At 36.7% G+C, this 6439-nt stretch overlaps 1 pseudogene; it reads right to left on the bottom strand.

Annotated features, from left to right (window-relative positions):
• Positions 1-434: 434 nt before the first annotated feature.
• On the bottom strand, positions 435-6208 carry LOC124447985 (annotated as a pseudogene).
• Between the last annotated feature and the right edge of the window lie 231 nt (positions 6209-6439).

Here is a 6439-nt window from a genome sequence, read left to right on the forward strand (position 1 = left end):
GTTTTGCAATCAATCAAAGATTGTATTTAATTGATTTTCTGAAATAGAGACTTATCCTTCATGTGTTAATAACGTCTTTATAAAATGCTTGACATTTCGTTTGACCTATTATAAGGTTTTTACAGATTTAAAGTTCATTTGACAACAAATTTGTTTCGTTGTTGAATAGGTTTTGAGAAATACAGTATTAAACATCGAAATTAAAAAAACCTGATTCCGTCGTCTCAGGGAGTCTGGTACTGAGAAACCATATTCTATAAAAAGAAATTGCAACTTCGTTAAAACATATGCGAAACTTTGTAAGCATTTGTCATTTATGCTACGAACAAGGGCAAACGCTCGCTTTCGCCTGCAAAGTGCAATTTAGCTGCGAATTTTCATCGCACAAAAGTATATAATAAGAAACTAGCAGAGTGGTTATGCATGTCGGACCCAAATAAAGCATTCTTACATAAGATATAAATATTTCCCATGGCGAAATCTTATGTTTGTTTGTAGAAATATCATAGTCCGACTAACATGACAAAAATAATTAAAAATGTTACAAAGAATTCTTCAACTACACTATTTTGTTTAAACACAAACACAAGTGTGCATATTGGCGGAATTTGTTCTGCGTATCAATTGACCATCAGAGTGCTCTGTAAATGTCGACTTCGAGTTTCCCCGTCGCTCAGATTCCTGTTCGTTTGTCTCTTGCTTGGCTTGAGCTGCACTTTTGCGAAAGCACAATCTCGCAACGTGTATTTTTCGTGCTATCTTTGCCTGCAACGAGCTGGATATTTTAGGAACAAGTCGCCTTATGATATATCGTACGACGAAAATGAAATATTGAAAAACGACGATAAAGATGAAACGACCCATCATTACGGTGAAATATTGTTTACTGAAGTTATATGGTTTATTTGGTTCCAGGTATTCTTTGAATCTGTGAAATAAAGTTTTAAAATATTTTTAAATGTTTATAATTGCTCTCTTCATACCTGATAGATAGAGCATTCCTAATATGAAGAAAGGCTAAAATTTGAGGCTACCATATAATGGTTCATAATGTTTTGTTACAATTACCTGCAGTAAGGCAGTGTGTAGTTCAGATTTTTGTAAGGGTCTTCGGGACGACTGTCTTTTTCTAAATCAGATATCTTGATATAACTGAGGGAATTGTTTACATAACCCTCGAGTGAACCACTTTCACTGTAGTAATGGACGTACACAAACCTAAATAAATACAGAAACTCTTTTGATAATTAAAGTGTTTTAAGTTTGATCTGCTTTAATTATGACGATTGAGTTCAACTAATTCTACCAGGTTAGAGATAGTTCTTATTGTTGCAAAGAAAATCAATGACTTTTCCAATTGATTCTCATTAAAATGTAAAACGATTGAAATACCTTGGTATAAAATCAGTCGTAAAAGCGATGACAAACGAATTTACGACTACAGATATTGTCGTAAGCATTTCTAAGATTTTAAACCAGATTCCGATATTTTTAACTTGCTCTGAGACACGACGTCGATAATTCACGACAAAATTGATGGCGTCAGCTCGGATTTCCACGTAATTGTTAATGACGGCAAAGAGAGGAGCCAATGGGAACGAGGCAACAAACATTGTCACAAAACCAAACTGTATCACTGAAAGAAAAAGATGTTTGTTTTTTTTTGTAGTAATGATAGTTGTGTTTGTAAACAAAAATTACAGTTCATTCCTCACCCATATCTAGATATTCGTAAAATATGCGAAATTCGGGCTCTTCCTCCAACCAATAATCATCTTCCCATTGAGGTATCTTTTTATTCTCGTATAAAGAACGGGAGCGATCCCTCCATCGTTTCTTAAGAACACTAAAAAACGAAAAGATCCCTTATCCTTCTGTTCTTTAGAACTTTCACTTATCCCACTATGTCCTTCACTTATCCCACCATGTCCTTTACTTAACCCTCAACGTCCATCTCTTATTCCCTTCTATTGATGCTAGTAAATCCTTGACTTAATCTTAACACGTTAATATTGTTCAAATGTGCTTTGTAAAAAAACAACAATTGATCATATTTATCCTCTCATGTACACAATAAAAGGAAAAGATTACAGCTACGTACGGAAAAACAAATTCATAGATAAGTCCCAGAATTTGTTTGCCAATCATGATGACAAAAAGTTGTATGCAAACATCAATCAAACAACCAGCTGCATTGCACTCCTCGATCCTTCGCTCATTGATTCTGTTGTACTTTGAGGGATTACCGTTGATCAAATTGGTTTGAAAGAAGGCGACGTAGAAGAGAAGAATATGTATTCACGAACTGAAAGACGTACATTTTAATGTGAAGCTATTGTGATAATCGGCCATCGTTCTTGGATTCTCCCAGTTCGTCAAATAAACGGCGATTTTTGATAAAGAATGTCAAAATCTGAATGATCACCAGATTGATACAGGCTGCTGTGAATGACGTCAAAGCACCAGCGTATTCACGGATGTCATTGCTTGAATTAGCATAAAGTGCGGCAAGTACACTAGCTCTGTAGACAACGATGCCAACTAATGTTGAGACAACAACAAGCACCATGAAGAAAACAACAGCCAATGCACCAAGATGGCGTCGTATGATAATACCTCGTGGTAAATATGGTTCATCTTTGTCCGTCACTGGATTTTTTTTCTTTGTTTCAACTTTGCTCACAAAATCAGGACGCAATGGCTCGTATTCTTTAAGCAAGTCGTAAACGTTCCATCGAAAAGCCAGTTTCGCCTCAGTTCGTTTCCAACATTCAAGAAAAGCGTCGCCCATATTGACATGAAGACAGAGAAAATACGGTCGCTTCGTTATCAAATAAATGAGCGAGTTTGGAGTAATGACAGTTTGATGTAAGACTGTAGTAGCTGCAGTGACGATCACATTGTGGACACATGTAGAATAATCTTAAAAAGATATAAGATGCCTATAAGTTTACTCAATGAACAGCTATAGTTGACACTTGCTACCATCTGCTAAAGCTGACACTATCTACCACCAGCTATAGCTGACACTTGCTACCATCTGCTAAAGCTGACACTATCTACCACCAGCTATAGCTGACACTTGCTACCATCTGCTAAAGCTGACACTATCTACCACCAGCTATAGCTGACACTTGCTACCATCTGCTAAAGCTGACACTATCTACCACCAGCTATAGCTGACACTTGCTACCATCTGCTAAAGCTGACACTATCTACCACCAGCTATAGCTGACACTTGCTACCATCTGCTATAGCTGACACCACCAGCTATAGCTGACACTACCACCAGCTATAGCTGACACTTGCTACCATCTGCTAAAGCTGACACTATCTACCACCAGCTATAGCTGACACTTGCTACAATATGCTAAAGCTGACACTATCTACCACCAGCTATAGCTGACACTATTTACTGCCAGTTATAGCTGACACTATTTACCACCAGTTATAACTGACACTATCTACCACCAGCTATAGCTGACACCATTTACCACCAGCTTTAGCAGACACTATGTACCACCTGTTATAGCTGATACATTCTACTAACTGCTATAGCTGACACTTTCTACATTCTTTCTCAAATTAAAGATCACTAACCTCTCATTCTTTTTATCACATATCTCTTTCAATGGTTGTGCTGTGTTCATAGTACAAAGTCCATAAAGAAAGCACAACAAACCCACAACAGCTGCAGGAACCAGAAAAGCTGTATAAAACCCAAGCCATGCAAAGTAGAAACCAACACGGACACCAAAATAATCACGGATTGCATCTAAGGGTTGGTATTTTAAAGACATTGAAAATGTTGCCCAGTCTGCGCGCAACTTTTGCCGATCGTTGTCCACGTGATTATCATGTATTATTGAAGGTCCATCATGCATTGGATAGTAAGATTCATACACTCCTTTATGACACAACTGTTCAATCCCATGACCTTCATAATGACTTGTGTCATCATCAAAGTGTTCAATGACTTCCTCAGATTCCTTAACTGTAAACGATGTCAATTGTAGAATTCGTTTTACCATTCGACTTCTTTCAGCATTCTCAAAGAAACCATTGTCGTCTTTTTTCTGAAAAGCCTTAACATTTGATTTTGAAAAGGAAGTTGCCGTGTTCCAATTTTGAGTGCGAACGGCGGGTTTCTTTACTGTGAATGGATTTAGGCGTTTATGTACGAAGTCTTTATACAAACTTTTTACCTTACTTTTGGTATTTTCTTGTTCATTTTCTGAGGTATCTTCCATCCTATTCAATAATTTTTCGTCTTTTAATGGCATTTGAATATTCATGTCCTCTGCTTTCTGAAAAAGGACTGGGTCTAACAGAGCGTGCACTAGGACGAAGCAGATGTTCGTGAGCTACAAGAAAAAAAAATTTTGCCATTTTAAGTTTTCTCCTCTGACGTCAGACACAATATTTAACAATATGCGCCCCTCTCCCCCCTTACAGCATTTTGAGTTCTCTTCTCTGACGTCAGACACAATTTTAACAATACCCTCCCCCTCCTCACAGCATTTTGAGTTTTCTCCTCTGACTTCAGACACAATGTTTAACAGTATGTACCCCTCCCCTCCTTACAACATTTTGAGTTTTCTCCTCTGACTTCAGACACAATGCTTAACAGTATGTACCCCTCCCCCTCCTTACAACATTTTGAGTTTTCTCCTCTGACGTCAGACACAATGTTTAACAATGTACCCCTCCCCTCCTCACAGCATTTTGAGTTTTCTCCTCTGACGTCAGACACAATGCTTAACAGTATGTACCCCTCCCCTCCTTACAACATTTTGAGTTTTCTCCTCTGACATCAGACACAATGTTTAACAATATGTACCCCTCCCCCCTCCTCACAGCATTTTAAGTTTTCTCCTCTGACTTCAGACACAATGTTTAACAATATGTACCCCTCCCCTCCTTACAACATTTTGAGTTTTCTCCTCTGACGTCAGACACAATGTTTAACAATATGTACCCCCTCCCTACAACATTTTGAGTTTTCTCCTCTGACTTCAGACACAATGTTTAACAATATGTACCCTCCCCTCCTTACAACATTTTGAGTTTTCTCCTCTGACTTCAGACACAATGTTTAACAATATGTACCCCTCCCCCCTCCTTACAACATTTTGAGTTTTCTCCTCTGACGTCAGACACAATGTTTAACAATATGTACCCCTCCCCCCTCCTTACAACAGTTTGAGTTTTCTCCTCTGATGTCAGACACAATGTTTAACAACACCCTCTCCCCTCCTTACAACATTTTTAATTGTCAACATTCATTGTACAAAGAACCATTATAGTCTAAAAGAAGAAATCAAAAGGCAGTGTAGAGAAAAATAATGAAGCATTAATTCCTCAATCATTGCGATCCTCTCCTTAAAAGCACTATAATGTTGATATCATGAATTTCTATTTGAAATGGGCCATCTAGTTTTTTAATGATACAGACCACCTGTACGCAGGAGATATACTCAACAGTATACACATACATATTACTTTGAAAATTAGTTATCCAGGCATTTAATAAATAAAAAATGAACGTTTCTCCAGATTGTTGTAAAAAAACAAATAATTGTTTTAAATAAACAGACACATTGACATATCCATCATATACTCATAACTAAAGAAAAAGGACAAAAAAACTACAAACAACACCAAAACTACAACATTACACTCTAATAACATTAACACCGATCATATTCACAATACACCAAAACCCATGACAACGTATTCCACACCATCCAATCACATTAATCCACCCACTCATCCAATTAGACGCTCTAAGCTTCTACAAATAAAGAACAACTGTAGATAACTTCCTATATCTTTATTTATACATATGTAGTGATGTTGAAAAATCACGAAAACTACAGATTATCCCGACATGCCTGTTTTGTGATTGCTCACTCGTCAAGGGATTTAATCCCCTGAAGATTATTTATATTTAAATAATTGGGATAGTTTACATAAACTACATACTGTTAAAGTTGTTTCAACTTACATCATCGCTTTTTGGTTCAACAACTTTAAGTTTTAGACCTCTTTCTTCTAAGTTTTTCTCGTATCTTTCCCGTTCTTCATTGTAAATGACTTTACGAACTAAAACGTAATCGTATTTTTTTCCTATTTCTTCATTTGATGTGTATAATCTGTCGAGCTCAAAATTGTTGACATTGTACTCCATTGAACTCGAAACACCCATTGTTAAAATCCTGATTATTTTATAGTCATAATAATGTAAGTAATTTTATGATACTTTTGGATTTGGCGATATAAAAGTGAAGTGAACATATATATCATCCTTAGAGACACAAACAAAACATCCGTTTATATTTAACTTGGAAACGTGTCAGTGATGTCTTTATTTAATAAGAAACTTTAAATGCTGATAAGGCAGTTAATTATCATGGTTGAGTGGCTCTAGCGTTCTCTA

The sequence above is a fragment of the Xenia sp. Carnegie-2017 genome, unplaced genomic scaffold (assembly GCF_021976095.1).
Source record: "Xenia sp. Carnegie-2017 unplaced genomic scaffold, XeniaSp_v1 HiC_scaffold_23, whole genome shotgun sequence".
NCBI classification, from domain to species: domain Eukaryota; kingdom Metazoa; phylum Cnidaria; class Anthozoa; order Malacalcyonacea; family Xeniidae; genus Xenia; species Xenia sp. Carnegie-2017.